Here is a 27,211-nt window from a genome sequence, read left to right as displayed (position 1 = left end):
GATTTTTTTCTGACAGCTACGAGTTCCGCGGTTGCGGTTGACTTTTTCTTATTCGAAATCAGATTCTCTATAAAATGCACCTAATGGTTTCCTTTTAGCTTGAAATTTTTTTTTCTCGAAAATCCACAGTACCCTCCCTTGGAAAAATGACTCCGAAAAATCATGGCATTCGAAACAGATTTTTTCGATTTTTTTCTCACGGGTACGAGTTACGCGGTTGCGGTTGACTTTTTCTTATTCGAAATCAGATTCTCTATAAAATGCACCTAATGGTTTCCTTTTAGCTTGAAATTTTTTTTTCTCGAAAATCCACAGTACCCTCCCTTGGAAAAATGACTCCGAAAAATTCATGGCATTCGAAACAGATTTTTTCGATTTTTTTCTGACGGGTACGAGTTACGCGGTTGCGGTTGACTTTTTCTTATTCGAAATCAGATTCTCTATAAAATGCACCTAATGGTTTCCTTTTAGCTTGAAATTTTTTTTTCTCGAAAATCCACAGTACCCTCCCTTGGAAAAATGACTCCGAAAAATAATGGCATTCGAAACAGATTTTTTCGATTTTTTTCTCACGGGTACGAGTTACGCGGTTGCGGTTGACTTTTTCTTATTCGAAATCAGATTCTCTATAAAATGCACCTAATGGTTTCCTTTTAGCTTGAAATTTTTTTTTCTCGAAAATCCACAGTACCCTCCCTTGGAAAAATGACTCCGAAAAATCATGGCATTCGAAACAGATTTTTTCGATTTTTTTCTGACGGGTACGAGTTACGCGGTTGCGGTTGACTTTTTCTTATTCGAAATCAGATTCTCTATAAAATGCACCTAATGGTTTCCTTTTTGCTTGAAATTTTTTTTTCTCGAAAATCCACAGTACCCTCCCTTGGAAAAATGACTCCGAAAAATCATGGCATTCGAAACAGATTTTTTTCGATTTTTTTCTGACAGCTACGAGTTCCGCGGTTGCGGTTGACTTTTTCTTATTCGAAATCAGATTCTCTATAAAATGCACCTAATGGTTTCCTTTTAGCTTGAAATTTTTTTTCTCGAAAATCCACAGTACCCTCCCTTGGAAAAATGACTCCGAAAAATCATGGCATTCGAAACAGATTTTTTCGATTTTTTTCTCACGGGTACGAGTTACGCGGTTGCGGTTGACTTTTTCTTATTCGAAATCAGATTCTCTATAAAATGCACCTAATGGTTTCCTTTTAGCTTGAAATTTTTTTTTCTCGAAAATCCACAGTACCCTCCCTTGGAAAAATGACTCCGAAAAATTCATGGCATTCGAAACAGATTTTTTCGATTTTTTTCTGACGGGTACGAGTTACGCGGTTGCGGTTGACTTTTTCTTATTCGAAATCAGATTCTCTATAAAATGCACCTAATGGTTTCCTTTTAGCTTGAAATTTTTTTTTCTCGAAAATCCACAGTACCCTCCCTTGGAAAAAGGACTCCGAAAAATAATGGCATTCGAAACAGATTTTTTCGATTTTTTTCTCACGGGTACGAGTTACGCGGTTGCGGTTGACTTTTTCTTATTCGAAATCAGATTCTCTATAAAATGCACCTAATGGTTTCCTTTTAGCTTGAAATTTTTTTTTCTCGAAAATCCACAGTACCCTCCCTTGGAAAAATGACTCCGAAAAATCATGGCATTCGAAACAGATTTTTTCGATTTTTTTCTCACGGGTACGAGTTACGCGGTTGCGGTTGACTTTTTCTTATTCGAAATCAGATTCTCTATAAAATGCACCTAATGGTTTCCTTTTAGCTTGAAATTTTTTTTTCTCGAAAATCCACAGTACCCTCCCTTGGAAAAATGACTCCGAAAAATCATGGCATTCGAAACAGATTTTTTTCGATTTTTTTCTGACAGCTACGAGTTCCGCGGTTGCGGTTGACTTTTTCTTATTCGAAATCAGATTCTCTATAAAATGCACCTAATGGTTTCCTTTTAGCTTGAAATTTTTTTTCTCGAAAATCCACAGTACCCTCCCTTGGAAAAATGACTCCGAAAAATCATGGCATTCGAAACAGATTTTTTCGATTTTTTTCTCACGGGTACGAGTTACGCGGTTGCGGTTGACTTTTTCTTATTCGAAATCAGATTCTCTATAAAATGCACCTAATGGTTTCCTTTTAGCTTGAAATTTTTTTTTCTCGAAAATCCACAGTACCCTCCCTTGGAAAAATGACTCCGAAAAATCATGGCATTCGAAACAGATTTTTTCGATTTTTTTCTGACGGGTACGAGTTACGCGGTTGCGGTTCACTTTTTCTTATTCGAAATCAGATTCTCTATAAAATGCACCTAATGGTTTCCTTTTAGCTTGAAAATTTTTTTTCTCGAAAATCCACAGTACCCTCCCTTGGAAAAATGACTCCGAAAAATCATGGCATTCGAAACAGATTTTTTCGATTTTTTTCTCACGGGTACGAGTTACGCGGTTGCGGTTGACTTTTTCTTATTCGAAATCAGATTCTCTATAAAATGCACCTAATGGTTTCCTTTTAGCTTGAAATTTTTTTTTCTCGAAAATCCACAGTACCCTCCCTTGGAAAAATGACTCCGAAAAATCATGGCATTCGAAACAGATTTTTTCGATTTTTTTCTCACGGGTACGAGTTACGCGGTTGCGGTTGACTTTTTCTTATTCGAAATCAGATTCTCTATAAAATGCACCTAATGGTTTCCTTTTAGCTTGAAATTTTTTTTTCTCGAAAATCCACAGTACCCTCCCTTGGAAAAATGACTCCGAAAAATCATGGCATTCGAAACAGATTTTTTCGATTTTTTTCTGACGGGTACGAGTTACGCGGTTGCGGTTCACTTTTTCTTATTCGAAATCAGATTCTCTATAAAATGCACCTAATGGTTTCCTTTTAGCTTGAAATTTTTTTTTCTCGAAAATCCACAGTACCCTCCCTTGGAAAAATGACTCCGAAAAATCATGGCATTCGAAACAGATTTTTTCGATTTTTTTCTGACGGGTACGAGTTACGCGGTTGCGGTTGACTTTTTCTTATTCGAAATCAGATTCTCTATAAAATGCACCTAATGGTTTCCTTTTAGCTTGAAATTTTTTTTTCTCGAAAATCCACAGTACCCTCCCTTGGAAAAATGACTCCGAAAAATCATGGCATTCGAAACAGATTTTTTCGATTTTTTTCTGACGGGTACGAGTTACGCGGTTGCGGTTGACTTTTTCTTATTCGAAATCAGATTCTCTATAAAATGCACCTAATGGTTTCCTTTTAGCTTGAATTTTTTTTTTCTCGAAAATCCACAGTACCCTCCCTTGGAAAAATGACTCCGAAAAATCATGGCATTCGAAACAGATTTTTTCGATTTTTTTCTGACGGGTACGAGTTACGCGGTTGCGGTTGACTTTTTCTTATTCGAAATCAGATTCTCTATAAAATGCACCTAATGGTTTCCTTTTAGCTTGAAATTTTTTTTTCTCGAAAATCCACAGTACCCCTCCCTTGGAAAAATGACTCCGAAAAATCATGGCATTCGAAACAGATTTTTTCGATATTTTTCTGACGGGTACGAGTTACGCGGTTGCGGTTGACTTTTTCTTATTCGAAATCAGATTCTCTATAAAATGCACTTAATGGTTTCCTTTTAGCTTGAAATTTTTTTTTCTCGAAAATCCACAGTACCCTCCCTTGGAAAAATGACTCCGAAAAATCATGGCATTCGAAACAGATTTTTTCGATTTTTTTCTCACGGGTACGAGTTACGCGGTTGCGGTTGACTTTTTCTTATTCGAAATCAGATTCTCTATAAAATGCACCTAATGGTTTCCTTTTAGCTTGAAATTTTTTTTTCTCGAAAATCCACAGTACCCTCCCTTGGAAAAATGACTCCGAAAAATCATGGCATTCGAAACAGATTTTTTCGATTTTTTTCTCACGGGTACGAGTTACGCGGTTGCGGTTGACTTTTTCTTATTCGAAATCAGATTCTCTATAAAATGCACCTAATGGTTTCCTTTTAGCTTGAAATTTTTTTTTCTCGAAAATCCACAGTACCCTCCCTTGGAAAAATGACTCCGAAAAATTCATGGCATTCGAAACAGATTTTTTCGATTTTTTTCTGACGGGTACGAGTTACGCGGTTGCGGTTGACTTTTTCTTATTCGAAATCAGATTCTCTATAAAATGCACCTAATGGTTTCCTTTTAGCTTGAAATTTTTTTTTCTCGAAAATCCACAGTACCCTCCCTTGGAAAAATGACTCCGAAAAATAATGGCATTCGAAACAGATTTTTTCGATTTTTTTCTGACGGGTACGAGTTACGCGGTTGCGGTTGACTTTTTCTTATTCGAAATCAGATTCTCTATAAAATGCACCTAATGGTTTCCTTTTAGCTTGAAATTTTTTTTTCTCGAAAATCCACAGTACCCTCCCTTGGAAAAATGACTCCGAAAAATCATGGCATTCGAAACAGATTTTTTCGATTTTTTTCTGACGGGTACGAGTTACGCGGTTGCGGTTGACTTTTTCTTATTCGAAATCAGATTCTCTATAAAATGCACCTAATGGTTTCCTTTTAGCTTGAAATTTTTTTTTCTCGAAAATCCACAGTACCCTCCCTTGGAAAAATGACTCCGAAAAATCATGGCATTCGAAACAGATTTTTTTCGATTTTTTTCTGACAGCTACGAGTTCCGCGGTTGCGGTTGACTTTTTCTTATTCGAAATCAGATTCTCTATAAAATGCACCTAATGGTTTCCTTTTAGCTTGAAATTTTTTTTTCTCGAAAATCCACAGTACCCTCCCTTGGAAAAATGACTCCGAAAAATCATGGCATTCGAAACAGATTTTTTCGATTTTTTTCTCACGGGTACGAGTTACGCGGTTGCGGTTGACTTTTTCTTATTCGAAATCAGATTCTCTATAAAATGCACCTAATGGTTTCCTTTTAGCTTGAAATTTTTTTTTCTCGAAAATCCACAGTACCCTCCCTTGGAAAAATGACTCCGAAAAATCATGGCATTCGAAACAGATTTTTTCGATTTTTTTCTGACGGGTACGAGTTACGCGGTTGCGGTTGACTTTTTCTTATTCGAAATCAGATTCTCTATAAAATGCACCTAATGGTTTCCTTTTAGCTTGAAATTTTTTTTTCTCGAAAATCCACAGTACCCTCCCTTGGAAAAATGACTCCGAAAAATCATGGCATTCGAAACAGATTTTTTCGATTTTTTTCTCACGGGTACGAGTTACGCGGTTGCGGTTGACTTTTTCTTATTCGAAATCAGATTCTCTATAAAATGCACCTAATGGTTTCCTTTTAGCTTGAAATTTTTTTTTCTCGAAAATCCACAGTACCCTCCCTTGGAAAAATGACTCCGAAAAATTCATGGCATTCGAAACAGATTTTTTCGATTTTTTTCTGACGGGTACGAGTTACGCGGTTGCGGTTGACTTTTTCTTATTCGAAATCAGATTCTCTATAAAATGCACCTAATGGTTTCCTTTTAGCTTGAAATTTTTTTTTCTCGAAAATCCACAGTACCCTCCCTTGGAAAAATGACTCCGAAAAATAATGGCATTCGAAACAGATTTTTTCGATTTTTTTCTCACGGGTACGAGTTACGCGGTTGCGGTTGACTTTTTCTTATTCGAAATCAGATTCTCTATAAAATGCACCTAATGGTTTCCTTTTAGCTTGAAATTTTTTTTTCTCGAAAATCCACAGTACCCTCCCTTGGAAAAATGACTCCGAAAAATCATGGCATTCGAAACAGATTTTTTCGATTTTTTTCTGACAGCTACGAGTTCCGCGGTTGCGGTTGACTTTTTCTTATTCGAAATCAGATTCTCTATAAAATGCACCTAATGGTTTCCTTTTAGCTTGAAATTTTTTTTTCTCGAAAATCCACAGTACCCTCCCTTGGAAAAATGACTCCGAAAAATCATGGCATTCGAAACAGATTTTTTCGATTTTTTTCTGACGGGTACGAGTTACGCGGTTGCGGTTGACTTTTTCTTATTCGAAATCAGATTCTCTATAAAATGAACCTAATGGTTTCCTTTTAGCTTGAAATTTTTTTTTCTCGAAAATCCACAGTACCCTCCCTTGGAAAAATGACTCCGAAAAATCATGGCATTCGAAACAGATTTTTTCGATTTTTTTCTGACGGGTACGAGTTACGCGGTTGCGGTTCACTTTTTCTTATTCGAAATCAGATTCTCTATAAAATGCACCTAATGGTTTCCTTTTAGCTTGAAATTTTTTTTTCTCGAAAATCCACAGTACCCTCCCTTGGAAAAATGACTCCGAAAAATCATGGCATTCGAAACAGATTTTTTCGATTTTTTTCTGACGGGTACGAGTTACGCGGTTGCGGTTCACTTTTTCTTATTCGAAATCAGATTCTCTATAAAATGCACCTAATGGTTTCCTTTTAGCTTGAAATTTTTTTTTCTCGAAAATCCACAGTACCCTCCCTTGGAAAAATGACTCCGAAAAATCATGGCATTCGAAACAGATTTTTTCGATTTTTTTCTGACGGGTACGAGTTACGCGGTTGCGGTTCACTTTTTCTTATTCGAAATCAGATTCTCTATAAAATGCACCTAATGGTTTCCTTTTAGCTTGAAATTTTTTTTTCTCGAAAATCCACAGTACCCTCCCTTGGAAAAATGACTCCGAAAAATCATGGCATTCGAAACAGATTTTTTCGATTTTTTTCTGACGGGTACGAGTTACGCGGTTGCGGTTGACTTTTTCTTATTCGAAATCAGATTCTCTATAAAATGCACCTAATGGTTTCCTTTTAGCTTGAAATTTTTTTTTCTCGAAAATCCACAGTACCCTCCCTTGGAAAAATGACTCCGAAAAATCATGGCATTCGAAACAGATTTTTTCGATTTTTTTCTGACGGGTACGAGTTACGCGGTTGCGGTTGACTTTTTCTTATTCGAAATCAGATTCTCTATAAAATGCACCTAATGGTTTCCTTTTAGCTTGAAATTTTTTTTTCTCGAAAATCCACAGTACCCTCCCTTGGAAAAATGACTCCGAAAAATCATGGCATTCGAAACAGATTTTTTCGATTTTTTTCTCACGGGTACGAGTTACGCGGTTGCGGTTGACTTTTTCTTATTCGAAATCAGATTCTCTATAAAATGCACCTAATGGTTTCCTTTTAGCTTGAAATTTTTTTTTCTCGAAAATCCACAGTACCCCTCCCTTGGAAAAATGACTCCGAAAAATCATGGCATTCGAAACAGATTTTTTCGATATTTTTCTGACGGGTACGAGTTACGCGGTTGCGGTTGACTTTTTCTTATTCGAAATCAGATTCTCTATAAAATGCACTTAATGGTTTCCTTTTAGCTTGAAATTTTTTTTTCTCGAAAATCCACAGTACCCTCCCTTGGAAAAATGACTCCGAAAAATCATGGCATTCGAAACAGATTTTTTCGATTTTTTTCTCACGGGTACGAGTTACGCGGTTGCGGTTGACTTTTTCTTATTCGAAATCAGATTCTCTATAAAATGCACCTAATGGTTTCCTTTTAGCTTGAAATTTTTTTTTCTCGAAAATCCACAGTACCCTCCCTTGGAAAAATGACTCCGAAAAATCATGGCATTCGAAACAGATTTTTTCGATTTTTTTCTCACGGGTACGAGTTACGCGGTTGCGGTTGACTTTTTCTTATTCGAAATCAGATTCTCTATAAAATGCACCTAATGGTTTCCTTTTAGCTTGAAATTTTTTTTTCTCGAAAATCCACAGTACCCTCCCTTGGAAAAATGACTCCGAAAAATTCATGGCATTCGAAACAGATTTTTTCGATTTTTTTCTGACGGGTACGAGTTACGCGGTTGCGGTTGACTTTTTCTTATTCGAAATCAGATTCTCTATAAAATGCACCTAATGGTTTCCTTTTAGCTTGAAATTTTTTTTTCTCGAAAATCCACAGTACCCTCCCTTGGAAAAATGACTCCGAAAAATAATGGCATTCGAAACAGATTTTTTCGATTTTTTTCTGACGGGTACGAGTTACGCGGTTGCGGTTGACTTTTTCTTATTCGAAATCAGATTCTCTATAAAATGCACCTAATGGTTTCCTTTTAGCTTGAAATTTTTTTTTCTCGAAAATCCACAGTACCCTCCCTTGGAAAAATGACTCCGAAAAATCATGGCATTCGAAACAGATTTTTTCGATTTTTTTCTGACGGGTACGAGTTACGCGGTTGCGGTTGACTTTTTCTTATTCGAAATCAGATTCTCTATAAAATGCACCTAATGGTTTCCTTTTAGCTTGAAATTTTTTTTTCTCGAAAATCCACAGTACCCTCCCTTGGAAAAATGACTCCGAAAAATCATGGCATTCGAAACAGATTTTTTTCGATTTTTTTCTGACAGCTACGAGTTCCGCGGTTGCGGTTGACTTTTTCTTATTCGAAATCAGATTCTCTATAAAATGCACCTAATGGTTTCCTTTTAGCTTGAAATTTTTTTTTCTCGAAAATCCACAGTACCCTCCCTTGGAAAAATGACTCCGAAAAATCATGGCATTCGAAACAGATTTTTTCGATTTTTTTCTCACGGGTACGAGTTACGCGGTTGCGGTTGACTTTTTCTTATTCGAAATCAGATTCTCTATAAAATGCACCTAATGGTTTCCTTTTAGCTTGAAATTTTTTTTTCTCGAAAATCCACAGTACCCTCCCTTGGAAAAATGACTCCGAAAAATCATGGCATTCGAAACAGATTTTTTCGATTTTTTTCTGACGGGTACGAGTTACGCGGTTGCGGTTGACTTTTTCTTATTCGAAATCAGATTCTCTATAAAATGCACCTAATGGTTTCCTTTTAGCTTGAAATTTTTTTTTCTCGAAAATCCACAGTACCCTCCCTTGGAAAAATGACTCCGAAAAATCATGGCATTCGAAACAGATTTTTTCGATTTTTTTCTCACGGGTACGAGTTACGCGGTTGCGGTTGACTTTTTCTTATTCGAAATCAGATTCTCTATAAAATGCACCTAATGGTTTCCTTTTAGCTTGAAATTTTTTTTTCTCGAAAATCCACAGTACCCTCCCTTGGAAAAATGACTCCGAAAAATTCATGGCATTCGAAACAGATTTTTTCGATTTTTTTCTGACGGGTACGAGTTACGCGGTTGCGGTTGACTTTTTCTTATTCGAAATCAGATTCTCTATAAAATGCACCTAATGGTTTCCTTTTAGCTTGAAATTTTTTTTTCTCGAAAATCCACAGTACCCTCCCTTGGAAAAATGACTCCGAAAAATAATGGCATTCGAAACAGATTTTTTCGATTTTTTTCTCACGGGTACGAGTTACGCGGTTGCGGTTGACTTTTTCTTATTCGAAATCAGATTCTCTATAAAATGCACCTAATGGTTTCCTTTTAGCTTGAAATTTTTTTTTCTCGAAAATCCACAGTACCCTCCCTTGGAAAAATGACTCCGAAAAATCATGGCATTCGAAACAGATTTTTTCGATTTTTTTCTGACAGCTACGAGTTCCGCGGTTGCGGTTGACTTTTTCTTATTCGAAATCAGATTCTCTATAAAATGCACCTAATGGTTTCCTTTTAGCTTGAAATTTTTTTTTCTCGAAAATCCACAGTACCCTCCCTTGGAAAAATGACTCCGAAAAATCATGGCATTCGAAACAGATTTTTTCGATTTTTTTCTGACGGGTACGAGTTACGCGGTTGCGGTTGACTTTTTCTTATTCGAAATCAGATTCTCTATAAAATGAACCTAATGGTTTCCTTTTAGCTTGAAATTTTTTTTTCTCGAAAATCCACAGTACCCTCCCTTGGAAAAATGACTCCGAAAAATCATGGCATTCGAAACAGATTTTTTCGATTTTTTTCTGACGGGTACGAGTTACGCGGTTGCGGTTCACTTTTTCTTATTCGAAATCAGATTCTCTATAAAATGCACCTAATGGTTTCCTTTTAGCTTGAAATTTTTTTTTCTCGAAAATCCACAGTACCCTCCCTTGGAAAAATGACTCCGAAAAATCATGGCATTCGAAACAGATTTTTTCGATTTTTTTCTGACGGGTACGAGTTACGCGGTTGCGGTTCACTTTTTCTTATTCGAAATCAGATTCTCTATAAAATGCACCTAATGGTTTCCTTTTAGCTTGAAATTTTTTTTTCTCGAAAATCCACAGTACCCTCCCTTGGAAAAATGACTCCGAAAAATCATGGCATTCGAAACAGATTTTTTCGATTTTTTTCTGACGGGTACGAGTTACGCGGTTGCGGTTCACTTTTTCTTATTCGAAATCAGATTCTCTATAAAATGCACCTAATGGTTTCCTTTTAGCTTGAAATTTTTTTTTCTCGAAAATCCACAGTACCCTCCCTTGGAAAAATGACTCCGAAAAATCATGGCATTCGAAACAGATTTTTTCGATTTTTTTCTGACGGGTACGAGTTACGCGGTTGCGGTTGACTTTTTCTTATTCGAAATCAGATTCTCTATAAAATGCACCTAATGGTTTCCTTTTAGCTTGAAATTTTTTTTTCTCGAAAATCCACAGTACCCTCCCTTGGAAAAATGACTCCGAAAAATCATGGCATTCGAAACAGATTTTTTCGATTTTTTTCTGACGGGTACGAGTTACGCGGTTGCGGTTGACTTTTTCTTATTCGAAATCAGATTCTCTATAAAATGCACCTAATGGTTTCCTTTTAGCTTGAAATTTTTTTTTCTCGAAAATCCACAGTACCCTCCCTTGGAAAAATGACTCCGAAAAATCATGGCATTCGAAACAGATTTTTTCGATTTTTTTCTGACGGGTACGAGTTACGCGGTTGCGGTTGACTTTTTCTTATTCGAAATCAGATTCTCTATAAAATGCACCTAATGGTTTCCTTTTAGCTTGAAATTTTTTTTTCTCGAAAATCCACAGTACCCTCCCTTGGAAAAATGACTCCGAAAAATCATGGCATTCGAAACAGATTTTTTCGATTTTTTTCTGACGGGTACGAGTTACGCGGTTGCGGTTGACTTTTTCTTATTCGAAATCAGATTCTCTATAAAATGCACCTAATGGTTTCCATTTAGCTTGAAATTTTTTTTTCTCGAAAATCCACAGTACCCTCCCTTGGAAAAATGACTCCGAAAAATCATGGCATTCGAAACAGATTTTTTCGATTTTTTTCTGACGGGTACGAGTTACGCGGTTGCGGTTGACTTTTTCTTATTCGAAATCAGATTCTCTATAAAATGCACCTAATGGTTTCCTTTTAGCTTGAAATTTTTTTTTCTCGAAAATCCACAGTACCCTCCCTTGGAAAAATGACTCCGAAAAATCATGGCATTCGAAACAGATTTTTTCGATTTTTTTCTGACGGGTACGAGTTACGCGGTTGCGGTTGACTTTTTCTTATTCGAAATCAGATTCTCTATAAAATGCACCTAATGGTTTCCTTTTAGCTTGAAATTTTTTTTTCTCGAAAATCCACAGTACCCTCCCTTGGAAAAATGACTCCGAAAAATCATGGCATTCGAAACAGATTTTTTCGATTTTTTTCTGACGGGTACGAGTTACGCGGTTGCGGTTGACTTTTTCTTATTCGAAATCAGATTCTCTATAAAATGCACCTAATGGTTTCCATTTAGCTTGAAATTTTTTTTTCTCGAAAATCCACAGTACCCTCCCTTGGAAAAATGACTCCGAAAAATCATGGCATTCGAAACAGATTTTTTCGATTTTTTTCTGACGGGTACGAGTTACGCGGTTGCGGTTGACTTTTTCTTATTCGAAATCAGATTCTCTATAAAATGCACCTAATGGTTTCCTTTTAGCTTGAAATTTTTTTTTCTCGAAAATCCACAGTACCCTCCCTTGGAAAAATGACTCCGAAAAATCATGGCATTCGAAACAGATTTTTTCGATTTTTTTCTGACGGGTACGAGTTACGCGGTTGCGGTTGACTTTTTCTTATTCGAAATCAGATTCTCTATAAAATGCACCGAATGGTTTCCTTTTAGCTTGAAATTTTTTTTTCTCGAAAATCCACAGTACCCTCCCTTGGAAAAATGACTCCGAAAAATCATGGCATTCGAAACAGATTTTTTCGATTTTTTTCTGACGGGTACGAGTTACGCGGTTGCGGTTGACTTTTTCTTATTCGAAATCAGATTCTCTATAAAATGCACCTAATGGTTTCCATTTAGCTTGAAATTTTTTTTTCTCGAAAATCCACAGTACCCTCCCTTGGAAAAATGACTCCGAAAAATCATGGCATTCGAAACAGATTTTTTCGATTTTTTTCTGACGGGTACGAGTTACGCGGTTGCGGTTGACTTTTTCTTATTCGAAATCAGATTCTCTATAAAATGCACCTAATGGTTTCCATTTAGCTTGAAATTTTTTTTTCTCGAAAATCCACAGTACCCTCCCTTGGAAAAATGACTCCGAAAAATCATGGCATTCGAAACAGATTTTTTCGATATTTTTCTGACGGGTACGAGTTACGCGGTTGCGGTTGACTTTTTCTTATTCGAAATCAGATTCTCTATAAAATGCACCTAATGGTTTCCTTTTAGCTTGAAATTCTTTTTTCTCGAAAATCCACAGTACCCTCCCTTGGAAAAATGACTCCGAAAAATCATGGCATTCGAAACAGATTTTTTCGATTTGTTTCTCACGGGTACGAGTTACGCGGTTGCGGTTCACTTTTTCTTATTCGAAATCAGATTCTCTATAAAATGCACCTAATGGTTTCCTTTTAGCTTGAAATTTTTTTTTCTCGAAAATCCACAGTACCCTCCCTTGGAAAAATGACTCCGAAAAATCATGGCATTCGAAACAGATTTTTTCGATTTTTTTCTGACGGGTACGAGTTACGCGGTTGCGGTTGACTTTTTCTTATTCGAAATCAGATTCTCTATAAAATGAACCTAATGGTTTCCTTTTAGCTTGAAATTTTTTTTTCTCGAAAATCCACAGTACCCTCCCTTGGAAAAATGACTCCGAAAAATCATGGCATTCGAAACAGATTTTTTCGATTTTTTTCTGACGGGTACGAGTTACGCGGTTGCGGTTCACTTTTTCTTATTCGAAATCAGATTCTCTATAAAATGCACCTAATGGTTTCCTTTTAGCTTGAAATTTTTTTTTCTCGAAAATCCACAGTACCCTCCCTTGGAAAAATGACTCCGAAAAATCATGGCATTCGAAACAGATTTTTTCGATTTTTTTCTGACGGGTACGAGTTACGCGGTTGCGGTTCACTTTTTCTTATTCGAAATCAGATTCTCTATAAAATGCACCTAATGGTTTCCTTTTAGCTTGAAATTTTTTTTTCTCGAAAATCCACAGTACCCTCCCTTGGAAAAATGACTCCGAAAAATCATGGCATTCGAAACAGATTTTTTCGATTTTTTTCTGACGGGTACGAGTTACGCGGTTGCGGTTGACTTTTTCTTATTCGAAATCAGATTCTCTATAAAATGCACCTAATGGTTTCCTTTTAGCTTGAAATTTTTTTTTCTCGAAAATCCACAGTACCCTCCCTTGGAAAAATGACTCCGAAAAATCATGGCATTCGAAACAGATTTTTTCGATTTTTTTCTGACGGGTACGAGTTACGCGGTTGCGGTTGACTTTTTCTTATTCGAAATCAGATTCTCTATAAAATGCACCTAATGGTTTCCTTTTAGCTTGAAATTTTTTTTTCTCGAAAATCCACAGTACCCTCCCTTGGAAAAATGACTCCGAAAAATCATGGCATTCGAAACAGATTTTTTCGATTTTTTTCTGACGGGTACGAGTTACGCGGTTGCGGTTGACTTTTTCTTATTCGAAATCAGATTCTCTATAAAATGCACCTAATGGTTTCCTTTTAGCTTGAAATTTTTTTTTCTCGAAAATCCACAGTACCCTCCCTTGGAAAAATGACTCCGAAAAATCATGGCATTCGAAACAGATTTTTTCGATTTTTTTCTGACGGGTACGAGTTACGCGGTTGCGGTTGACTTTTTCTTATTCGAAATCAGATTCTCTATAAAATGCACCTAATGGTTTCCATTTAGCTTGAAATTTTTTTTTCTCGAAAATCCACAGTACCCTCCCTTGGAAAAATGACTCCGAAAAATCATGGCATTCGAAACAGATTTTTTCGATTTTTTTCTGACGGGTACGAGTTACGCGGTTGCGGTTGACTTTTTCTTATTCGAAATCAGATTCTCTATAAAATGCACCTAATGGTTTCCTTTTAGCTTGAAATTTTTTTTTCTCGAAAATCCACAGTACCCTCCCTTGGAAAAATGACTCCGAAAAATCATGGCATTCGAAACAGATTTTTTCGATTTTTTTCTGACGGGTACGAGTTACGCGGTTGCGGTTGACTTTTTCTTATTCGAAATCAGATTCTCTATAAAATGCACCGAATGGTTTCCTTTTAGCTTGAAATTTTTTTTTCTCGAAAATCCACAGTACCCTCCCTTGGAAAAATGACTCCGAAAAATCATGGCATTCGAAACAGATTTTTTCGATTTTTTTCTGACGGGTACGAGTTACGCGGTTGCGGTTGACTTTTTCTTATTCGAAATCAGATTCTCTATAAAATGCACCTAATGGTTTCCTTTTAGCTTGAAATTTTTTTTTCTCGAAAATCCACAGTACCCTCCCTTGGAAAAATGACTCCGAAAAATCATGGCATTCGAAACAGATTTTTTCGATTTTTTTCTGACGGGTACGAGTTACGCGGTTGCGGTTGACTTTTTCTTATTCGAAATCAGATTCTCTATAAAATGCACCTAATGGTTTCCATTTAGCTTGAAATTTTTTTTTCTCGAAAATCCACAGTACCCTCCCTTGGAAAAATGACTCCGAAAAATCATGGCATTCGAAACAGATTTTTTCGATTTTTTTCTGACGGGTACGAGTTACGCGGTTGCGGTTGACTTTTTCTTATTCGAAATCAGATTCTCTATAAAATGCACCTAATGGTTTCCATTTAGCTTGAAATTTTTTTTTCTCGAAAATCCACAGTACCCTCCCTTGGAAAAATGACTCCGAAAAATCATGGCATTCGAAACAGATTTTTTCGATATTTTTCTGACGGGTACGAGTTACGCGGTTGCGGTTGACTTTTTCTTATTCGAAATCAGATTCTCTATAAAATGCACCTAATGGTTTCCTTTTAGCTTGAAATTCTTTTTTCTCGAAAATCCACAGTACCCTCCCTTGGAAAAATGACTCCGAAAAATCATGGCATTCGAAACAGATTTTTTCGATTTGTTTCTCACGGGTACGAGTTACGCGGTTGCGGTTCACTTTTTCTTATTCGAAATCAGATTCTCTATAAAATGCACCTAATGGTTTCCTTTTAGCTTGAAATTTTTTTTTCTCGAAAATCCACAGTACCCTCCCTTGGAAAAATGACTCCGAAAAATCATGGCATTCGAAACAGATTTTTTCGATTTTTTTCTGACGGGTACGAGTTACGCGGTTGCGGTTGACTTTTTCTTATTCGAAATCAGATTCTCTATAAAATGCACCTAATGGTTTCCTTTTAGCTTGAAATTTTTTTTTCTCGAAAATCCACAGTACCCTCCCTTGGAAAAATGACTCCGAAAAATCATGGCATTCGAAACAGATTTTTTCGATTTTTTTCTGACGGGTACGAGTTACGCGGTTGCGGTTCACTTTTTCTTATTCGAAATCAGATTCTCTATAAAATGCACCTAATGGTTTCCTTTTAGCTTGAAATTTTTTTTCTCGAAAATCCACAGTACCCTCCCTTGGAAAAATGACTCCGAAAAATCATGGCATTCGAAACAGATTTTTTCGATTTTTTTCTGACAGGTACGAGTTCCGCGGTTGCGGTTGACTTTTTCTTATTCGAAATCAGATTCTCTATAAAATGCACCTAATGGTTTCCTTTTAGCTTGAAATTTTTTTTTCTCGAAAATCCACAGTACCCTCCCTTGGAAAAATGACTCCAAAAAATCATGGCATTCGAAACAGATTTTTTCGATTTTTTTCTGACGGGTACGAGTTACGCGGTTGCGGTTGACTTTTTCTTATTCGAAATCAGATTCTCTATAAAATGCACCTAATGGTTTCCTTTTAGCTTGAAATTTTTTTTTCTCGAAAATCCACAGTACCCTCCCTTGGAAAAATGACTCCGAAAAATCATGGCATTCGAAACAGATTTTTTCGATTTTTTTCTGACGGGTACGAGTTACGCGGTTGCGGTTCACTTTTTCTTATTCGAAATCAGATTCTCTATAAAATGCACCTAATGGTTTCCATTTAGCTTGAAATTTTTTTTTCTCGAAAATCCACAGTACCCTCCCTTGGAAAAATGACTCCGAAAAATCATGGCATTCGAAACAGATTTTTTCGATTTTTTTCTGACGGGTACGAGTTACGCGGTTGCGGTTGACTTTTTCTTATTCGAAATCAGATTCTCTATAAAATGCACCTAATGGTTTCCATTTAGCTTGAAATTTTTTTTTCTCGAAAATCCACAGTACCCTCCCTTGGAAAAATGACTCCGAAAAATCATGGCATTCGAAACAGATTTTTTCGATATTTTTCTGACGGGTACGAGTTACGCGGTTGCGGTTGACTTTTTCTTATTCGAAATCAGATTCTCTATATAATGCACCTAATGGTTTCCTTTTAGCTTGAAATTCTTTTTTCTCGAAAATCCACAGTACCCTCCCTTGGAAAAATGACTCCGAAAAATCATGGCATTCGAAACAGATTTTTTCGATTTGTTTCTCACGGGTACGAGTTACGCGGTTGCGGTTCACTTTTTCTTATTCGAAATCAGATTCTCTATAAAATGCACCTAATGGTTTCCTTTTAGCTTGAAATTTTTTTTTCTCGAAAATCCACAGTACCCTCCCTTGGAAAAATGACTCCGAAAAATCATGGCATTCGAAACAGATTTTTTCGATTTTTTTCTGACGGGTACGAGTTACGCGGTTGCGGTTGACTTTTTCTTATTCGAAATCAGATTCTCTATAAAATGCACTTAATGGTTTCCTTTTAGCTTGAAATTTTTTTTTCTCGAAAATCCACAGTACCCTCCCTTGGAAAAATGACTCCGAAAAATCATGGCATTCGAAACAGATTTTTTCGATTTTTTTCTCACGGGTACGAGTTACGCGGTTGCGGTTGACTTTTTCTTATTCGAAATCAGATTCTCTATAAAATGCACCTAATGGTTTCCTTTTAGCTTGAAATTTTTTTTTCTCGAAAATCCACAGTACCCTCCCTTGGAAAAATGACTCCGAAAAATCATGGCATTCGAAACAGATTTTTTCGATTTTTTTCTCACGGGTACGAGTTACGCGGTTGCGGTTGACTTTTTCTTATTCGAAATCAGATTCTCTATAAAATGCACCTAATGGTTTCCTTTTAGCTTGAAATTTTTTTTTCTCGAAAATCCACAGTACCCTCCCTTGGAAAAATGACTCCGAAAAATTCATGGCATTCGAAACAGATTTTTTCGATTTTTTTCTGACGGGTACGAGTTACGCGGTTGCGGTTGACTTTTTCTTATTCGAAATCAGATTCTCTATAAAATGCACCTAATGGTTTCCTTTTAGCTTGAAATTTTTTTTTCTCGAAAATCCACAGTACCCTCCCTTGGAAAAATGACTCCGAAAAATAATGGCATTCGAAACAGATTTTTTCGATTTTTTTCTGACGGGTACGAGTTACGCGGTTGCGGTTGACTTTTTCTTATTCGAAATCAGATTCTCTATAAAATGCACCTAATGGTTTCCTTTTAGCTTGAAATTTTTTTTTCTCGAAAATCCACAGTACCCTCCCTTGGAAAAATGACTCCGAAAAATCATGGCATTCGAAACAGATTTTTTCGATTTTTTTCTGACGGGTACGAGTTACGCGGTTGCGGTTGACTTTTTCTTATTCGAAATCAGATTCTCTATAAAATGCACCTAATGGTTTCCTTTTAGCTTGAAATTTTTTTTTCTCGAAAATCCACAGTACCCTCCCTTGGAAAAATGACTCCGAAAAATCATGGCATTCGAAACAGATTTTTTTCGATTTTTTTCTGACAGCTACGAGTTCCGCGGTTGCGGTTGACTTTTTCTTATTCGAAATCAGATTCTCTATAAAATGCACCTAATGGTTTCCTTTTAGCTTGAAATTTTTTTTTCTCGAAAATCCACAGTACCCTCCCTTGGAAAAATGACTCCGAAAAATCATGGCATTCGAAACAGATTTTTTCGATTTTTTTCTCACGGGTACGAGTTACGCGGTTGCGGTTGACTTTTTCTTATTCGAAATCAGATTCTCTATAAAATGCACCTAATGGTTTCCTTTTAGCTTGAAATTTTTTTTTCTCGAAAATCCACAGTACCCTCCCTTGGAAAAATGACTCCGAAAAATCATGGCATTCGAAACAGATTTTTTCGATTTTTTTCTCACGGGTACGAGTTACGCGGTTGCGGTTGACTTTTTCTTATTCGAAATCAGATTCTCTATAAAATGCACCTAATGGTTTCCTTTTAGCTTGAAATTTTTTTTTCTCGAAAATCCACAGTACCCTCCCTTGGAAAAATGACTCCGAAAAATCATGGCATTCGAAACAGATTTTTTCGATTTTTTTCTGACGGGTACGAGTTACGCGGTTGCGGTTGACTTTTTCTTATTCGAAATCAGATTCTCTATAAAATGCACCTAATGGTTTCCTTTTAGCTTGAAATTTTTTTTTCTCGAAAATCCACAGTACCCTCCCTTGGAAAAATGACTCCGAAAAATCATGGCATTCGAAACAGATTTTTTCGATTTTTTTCTCACGGGTACGAGTTACGCGGTTGCGGTTGACTTTTTCTTATTCGAAATCAGATTCTCTATAAAATGCACCTAATGGTTTCCTTTTAGCTTGAAATTTTTTTTTCTCGAAAATCCACAGTACCCTCCCTTGGAAAAATGACTCCGAAAAATTCATGGCATTCGAAACAGATTTTTTCGATTTTTTTCTGACGGGTACGAGTTACGCGGTTGCGGTTGACTTTTTCTTATTCGAAATCAGATTCTCTATAAAATGCACCTAATGGTTTCCTTTTAGCTTGAAATTTTTTTTTCTCGAAAATCCACAGTACCCTCCCTTGGAAAAATGACTCCGAAAAATAATGGCATTCGAAACAGATTTTTTCGATTTTTTTCTCACGGGTACGAGTTACGCGGTTGCGGTTGACTTTTTCTTATTCGAAATCAGATTCTCTATAAAATGCACCTAATGGTTTCCTTTTAGCTTGAAATTTTTTTTCTCGAAAATCCACAGTACCCTCCCTTGGAAAAATGACTCCGAAAAATCATGGCATTCGAAACAGATTTTTTCGATTTTTTTCTGACAGCTACGAGTTCCGCGGTTGCGGTTGACTTTTTCTTATTCGAAATCAGATTCTCTATAAAATGCACCTAATGGTTTCCTTTTAGCTTGAAATTTTTTTTTCTCGAAAATCCACAGTACCCTCCCTTGGAAAAATGACTCCGAAAAATCATGGCATTCGAAACAGATTTTTTCGATTTTTTTCTCACGGGTACGAGTTACGCGGTTGCGGTTGACTTTTTCTTATTCGAAATCAGATTCTCTATAAAATGCACCTAATGGTTTCCTTTTAGCTTGAAATTTTTTTTTCTCGAAAATCCACAGTACCCTCCCTTGGAAAAATGACTCCGAAAAATCATGGCATTCGAAACAGATTTTTTCGATTTTTTTCTGACGGGTACGAGTTACGCGGTTGCGGTTCACTTTTTCTTATTCGAAATCAGATTCTCTATAAAATGCACCTAATGGTTTCCTTTTAGCTTGAAATTTTTTTTTCTCGAAAATCCACAGTACCCTCCCTTGGAAAAATGACTCCGAAAAATCATGGCATTCGAAACAGATTTTTTCGATTTTTTTCTGACGGGTACGAGTTACGCGGTTGCGGTTGACTTTTTCTTATTCGAAATCAGATTCTCTATAAAATGAACCTAATGGTTTCCTTTTAGCTTGAAATTTTTTTCTCTCGAAAATCCACAGTACCCTCCCTTGGAAAAATGACTCCGAAAAATCATGGCATTCGAAACAGATTTTTTCGATTTTTTTCTGACGGGTACGAGTTACGCGGTTGCGGTTCACTTTTTCTTATTCGAAATCAGATTCTCTATAAAATGCACCTAATGGTTTCCTTTTAGCTTGAAATTTTTTTTCTCGAAAATCCACAGTACCCTCCCTTGGAAAAATGACTCCGAAAAATCATGGCATTCGAAACAGATTTTTTCGATTTTTTTCTCACGGGTACGAGTTACGCGGTTGCGGTTGACTTTTTCTTATTCGAAATCAGATTCTCTATAAAATGCACCTAATGGTTTCCTTTTAGCTTGAAATTTTTTTTTCTCGAAAATCCACAGTACCCTCCCTTGGAAAAATGACTCCGAAAAATCATGGCATTCGAAACAGATTTTTTCGATTTTTTTCTGACGGGTACGAGTTACGCGGTTGCGGTTCACTTTTTCTTATTCGAAATCAGATTCTCTATAAAATGCACCTAATGGTTTCCTTTTAGCTTGAAATTTTTTTTTCTCGAAAATCCACAGTACCCTCCCTTGGAAAAATGACTCCGAAAAATCATGGCATTCGAAACAGATTTTTTCGATTTTTTTCTGACGGGTACGAGTTACGCGGTTGCGGTTGACTTTTTCTTATTCGAAATCAGATTCTCTATAAAATGCACCTAATGGTTTCCTTTTAGCTTGAAATTTTTTTTTCTCGAAAATCCACAGTACCCTCCCTTGGAAAAATGACTCCGAAAAATCATGGCATTCGAAACAGATTTTTTCGATTTTTTTCTGACGGGTACGAGTTACGCGGTTGCGGTTGACTTTTTCTTATTCGAAATCAGATTCTCTATAAAATGCACCTAATGGTTTCCTTTTAGCTTGAAATTTTTTTTTCTCGAAAATCCACAGTACCCTCCCTTGGAAAAATGACTCCGAAAAATCATGGCATTCGAAACAGATTTTTTTCGATTTTTTTCTGACAGCTACGAGTTCCGCGGTTGCGGTTGACTTTTTCTTATTCGAAATCAGATTCTCTATAAAATGCACCTAATGGTTTCCTTTTAGCTTGAAATTTTTTTTTCTCGAAAATCCACAGTACCCTCCCTTGGAAAAATGACTCCGAAAAATCATGGCATTCGAAACAGATTTTTTCGATTTTTTTCTCACGGGTACGAGTTACGCGGTTGCGGTTGACTTTTTCTTATTCGAAATCAGATTCTCTATAAAATGCACCTAATGGTTTCCTTTTAGCTTGAAATTTTTTTTTCTCGAAAATCCACAGTACCCTCCCTTGGAAAAATGACTCCGAAAAATCATGGCATTCGAAACAGATTTTTTCGATTTTTTTCTGACGGGTACGAGTTACGCGGTTGCGGTTCACTTTTTCTTATTCGAAATCAGATTCTCTATAAAATGCACCTAATGGTTTCCTTTTAGCTTGAAATTTTTTTTTCTCGAAAATCCACAGTACCCTCCCTTGGAAAAATGACTCCGAAAAATCATGGCATTCGAAACAGATTTTTTCGATTTTTTTCTGACGGGTACGAGTTACGCGGTTGCGGTTGACTTTTTCTTATTCGAAATCAGATTCTCTATAAAATGAACCTAATGGTTTCCTTTTAGCTTGAAATTTTTTTTTCTCGAAAATCCACAGTACCCTCCCTTGGAAAAATGACTCCGAAAAATCATGGCATTCGAAACAGATTTTTTCGATTTTTTTCTGACGGGTACGAGTTACGCGGTTGCGGTTCACTTTTTCTTATTCGAAATCAGATTCTCTATAAAATGCACCTAATGGTTTCCTTTTAGCTTGAAATTTTTTTTTCTCGAAAATCCACAGTACCCTCCCTTGGAAAAATGACTCCGAAAAATCATGGCATTCGAAACAGATTTTTTCGATTTTTTTCTGACGGGTACGAGTTACGCGGTTGCGGTTCACTTTTTCTTATTCGAAATCAGATTCTCTATAAAATGCACCTAATGGTTTCCTTTTAGCTTGAAATTTTTTTTTCTCGAAAATCCACAGTACCCTCCCTTGGAAAAATGACTCCGAAAAATCATGGCATTCGAAACAGATTTTTTCGATTTTTTTCTGACGGGTACGAGTTACGCGGTTGCGGTTGACTTTTTCTTATTCGAAATCAGATTCTCTATAAAATGCACCTAATGGTTTCCTTTTAGCTTGAAATTTTTTTTTCTCGAAAATCCACAGTACCCTCCCTTGGAAAAATGACTCCGAAAAATCATGGCATTCGAAACAGATTTTTTCGATTTTTTTCTGACGGGTACGAGTTACGCGGTTGCGGTTGACTTTTTCTTATTCGAAATCAGATTCTCTATAAAATGCACCTAATGGTTTCCTTTTAGCTTGAAATTTTTTTTTCTCGAAAATCCACAGTACCCTCCCTTGGAAAAATGACTCCGAAAAATCATGGCATTCGAAACAGATTTTTTCGATTTTTTTCTGACGGGTACGAGTTACGCGGTTGCGGTTGACTTTTTCTTATTCGAAATCAGATTCTCTATAAAATGCACCTAATGGTTTCCTTTTAGCTTGAAATTTTTTTTTCTCGAAAATCCACAGTACCCTCCCTTGGAAAAATGACTCCGAAAAATCATGGCATTCGAAACAGATTTTTTCGATTTTTTTCTGACGGGTACGAGTTACGCGGTTGCGGTTGACTTTTTCTTATTCGAAATCAGATTCTCTATAAAATGCACCTAATGGTTTCCATTTAGCTTGAAATTTTTTTTTCTCGAAAATCCACAGTACCCTCCCTTGGAAAAATGACTCCGAAAAATCATGGCATTCGAAACAGATTTTTTCGATTTTTTTCTGACGGGTACGAGTTACGCGGTTGCGGTTGACTTTTTCTTATTCGAAATCAGATTCTCTATAAAATGCACCTAATGGTTTCCTTTTAGCTTGAAATTTTTTTTTCTCGAAAATCCACAGTACCCTCCCTTGGAAAAATGACTCCGAAAAATCATGGCATTCGAAACAGATTTTTTCGATTTTTTTCTGACGGGTACGAGTTACGCGGTTGCGGTTGACTTTTTCTTATTCGAAATCAGATTCTCTATAAAATGCACCGAATGGTTTCCTTTTAGCTTGAAATTTTTTTTTCTCGAAAATCCACAGTACCCTCCCTTGGAAAAATGACTCCGAAAAATCATGGCATTCGAAACAGATTTTTTCGATTTTTTTCTGACGGGTACGAGTTACGCGGTTGCGGTTGACTTTTTCTTATTCGAAATCAGATTCTCTATAAAATGCACCTAATGGTTTCCTTTTAGCTTGAAATTTTTTTTTCTCGAAAATCCACAGTACCCTCCCTTGGAAAAATGACTCCGAAAAATCATGGCATTCGAAACAGATTTTTTCGATTTTTTTCTGACGGGTACGAGTTACGCGGTTGCGGTTGACTTTTTCTTATTCGAAATCAGATTCTCTATAAAATGCACCTAATGGTTTCCATTTAGCTTGAAATTTTTTTTTCTCGAAAATCCACAGTACCCTCCCTTGGAAAAATGACTCCGAAAAATCATGGCATTCGAAACAGATTTTTTCGATTTTTTTCTGACGGGTACGAGTTACGCGGTTGCGGTTGACTTTTTCTTATTCGAAATCAGATTCTCTATAAAATGCACCTAATGGTTTCCATTTAGCTTGAAATTTTTTTTTCTTGAAAATCCACAGTACCCTCCCTTGGAAAAATGACTCCGAAAAATCATGGCATTCGAAACAGATTTTTTCGATATTTTTCTGACGGGTACGAGTTACGCGGTTGCGGTTGACTTTTTCTTATTCGAAATCAGATTCTCTATAAAATGCACCTAATGGTTTCCTTTTAGCTTGAAATTCTTTTTTCTCGAAAATCCACAGTACCCTCCCTTGGAAAAATGACTCCGAAAAATCATGGCATTCGAAACAGATTTTTTCGATTTGTTTCTCACGGGTACGAGTTACGCGGTTGCGGTTCACTTTTTCTTATTCGAAATCAGATTCTCTATAAAATGCACCTAATGGTTTCCTTTTAGCTTGAAATTTTTTTTTCTCGAAAATCCACAGTACCCTCCCTTGGAAAAATGACTCCGAAAAATCATGGCATTCGAAACAGATTTTTTCGATTTTTTTCTGACGGGTACGAGTTACGCGGTTGCGGTTGACTTTTTCTTATTCGAAATCAGATTCTCTATAAAATGCACCTAATGGTTTCCTTTTAGCTTGAAATTTTTTTTTCTCGAAAATCCACAGTACCCTCCCTTGGAAAAATGACTCCGAAAAATCATGGCATTCGAAACAGATTTTTTCGATTTTTTTCTGACGGGTACGAGTTACGCGGTTGCGGTTCACTTTTTCTTATTCGAAATCAGATTCTCTATAAAATGCACCTAATGGTTTCCTTTTAGCTTGAAATTTTTTTTCTCGAAAATCCACAGTACCCTCCCTTGGAAAAATGACTCCGAAAAATCATGGCATTCGAAACAGATTTTTTCGATTTTTTTCTGACGGGTACGAGTTACGCGGTTGCGGTTGACTTTTTCTTATTCGAAATCAGATTCTCTATAAAATGCACCTAATGGTTTCCTTTTAGCTTGAAATTTTTTTTTCTCGAAAATCCACAGTACCCTCCCTTGGAAAAATGACTCCGAAAAATCATGGCATTCGAAACAGATTTTTTCGATTTTTTTCTGACGGGTACGAGTTACGCGGTTGCGGTTCACTTTTTCTTATTCGAAATCAGATTCTCTATAAAATGCACCTAATGGTTTCCTTTTAGCTTGAAATTTTTTTTTCTCGAAAATCCACAGTACCCTCCCTTGGAAAAATGACTCCGAAAAATCATGGCATTCGAAACAGATTTTTTCGATTTTTTTCTGACGGGTACGAGTTACGCGGTTGCGGTTGACTTTTTCTTATTCGAAATCAGATTCTCTATAAAATGCACCTAATGGTTTCCTTTTAGCTTGAAATTTTTTTTTCTCGAAAATCCACAGTACCCTCCCTTGGAAAAATGACTCCGAAAAATCATGGCATTCGAAACAGATTTTTTCGATTTTTTTCTGACAGGTACGAGTTCCGCGGTTGCGGTTGACTTTTTCTTATTCGAAATCAGATTCTCTATAAAATGCACCTAATGGTTTCCTTTTAGCTTGAAATTTTTTTTTCTCGAAAATCCACAGTACCCTCCCTTGGAAAAATGACTCCAAAAAATCATGGCATTCGAAACAGATTTTTTCGATTTTTTTCTGACGGGTACGAGTTACGCGGTTGCGGTTGACTTTTTCTTATTCGAAATCAGATTCTCTATAAAATGCACCTAATGGTTTCCTTTTAGCTTGAAATTTTTTTTTCTCGAAAATCCACAGTACCCTCCCTTGGAAAAATGACTCCGAAAAATCATGGCATTCGAAACAGATTTTTTCGATTTTTTTCTGACGGGTACGAGTTACGCGGTTGCGGTTCACTTTTTCTTATTCGAAATCAGATTCTCTATAAAATGCACCTAATGGTTTCCATTTAGCTTGAAATTTTTTTTTCTCGAAAATCCACAGTACCCTCCCTTGGAAAAATGACTCCGAAAAATCATGGCATTCGAAACAGATTTTTTCGATTTTTTTCTGACGGGTACGAGTTACGCGGTTGCGGTTGACTTTTTCTTATTCGAAATCAGATTCTCTATAAAATGCACCTAATGGTTTCCATTTAGCTTGAAATTTTTTTTTCTCGAAAATCCACAGTACCCTCCCTTGGAAAAATGACTCCGAAAAATCATGGCATTCGAAACAGATTTTTTCGATATTTTTCTGACGGGTACGAGTTACGCGGTTGCGGTTGACTTTTTCTTATTCGAAATCAGATTCTCTATATAATGCACCTAATGGTTTCCTTTTAGCTTGAAATTCTTTTTTCTCGAAAATCCACAGTACCCTCCCTTGGAAAAATGACTCCGAAAAATCATGGCATTCGAAACAGATTTTTTCGATTTGTTTCTCACGGGTACGAGTTACGCGGTTGCGGTTCACTTTTTCTTATTCGAAATCAGATTCTCTATAAAATGCACCTAATGGTTTCCTTTTAGCTTGAAATTTTTTTTTCTCGAAAATCCACAGTACCCTCCCTTGGAAAAATGACTCCGAAAAATCATGGCATTCGAAACAGATTTTTTCGATTTTTTTCTGACGGGTACGAGTTACGCGGTTGCGGTTGACTTTTTCTTATTCGAAATCAGATTCTCTATAAAATGCACCTAATGGTTTCCTTTTAGCTTGAAATTTTTTTTTCTCGAAAATCCACAGTACCCTCCCTTGGAAAAATGACTCCGAAAAATCATGGCATTCGAAACAGATTTTTTCGATTTTTTTCTGACGGGTACGAGTTACGCGGTTGCGGTTCACTTTTTCTTATTCGAAATCAGATTCTCTATAAAATGCACCTAATGGTTTCCATTTAGCTTGAAATTTTTTTTTCTCGAAAATCCACAGTACCCTCCCTTGGAAAAATGACTCCGAAAAATCATGGCATTCGAAACAGATTTTTTCGATATTTTTCTGACGGGTACGAGTTACGCGGTTGCGGTTGACTTTTTCTTATTCGAAATCAGATTCTCTATAAAATGCACCTAATGGTTTCCTTTTAGCTTGAAATTCTTTTTTCTCGAAAATCCACAGTACCCTCCCTTGGAAAAATGACTCCGAAAAATCATGGCATTCGAAACAGATTTTTTCGATTTGTTTCTCACGGGTACGAGTTACGCGGTTGCGGTTCACTTTTTCTTATTCGAAATCAGATTCTCTATAAAATGCACCTAATGGTTTCCTTTTAGCTTGAAATTTTTTTTTCTCGAAAATCCACAGTACCCTCCCTTGGAAAAATGACTCCGAAAAATCATGGCATTCGAAACAGATTTTTTCGATATTTTTCTGACGGGTACGAGTTACGCGGTTGCGGTTGACTTTTTCTTATTCGAAATCAGATTCTCTATAAAATGCACCTAATGGTTTCCTTTTAGCTTGAAATTTTTTTTTCTCGAAAATCCACAGTACCCTCCCTTGGAAAAATGACTCCGAAAAATCATGGCATTCGAAACAGATTTTTTTCGATTTTTTTCTGACAGGTACGAGTTCCGCGGTTGCGGTTGACTT

The sequence above is a fragment of the Pholcus phalangioides genome, unplaced genomic scaffold (genome assembly GCF_987345545.1).
Source record: "Pholcus phalangioides strain wild (caught in Gottingen) unplaced genomic scaffold, Ppha-v1.0 ptg000049l_1, whole genome shotgun sequence".
Lineage (NCBI taxonomy): Eukaryota > Metazoa > Arthropoda > Arachnida > Araneae > Pholcidae > Pholcus > Pholcus phalangioides.
Note: the sequence above shows the minus strand (reverse complement) of the source record.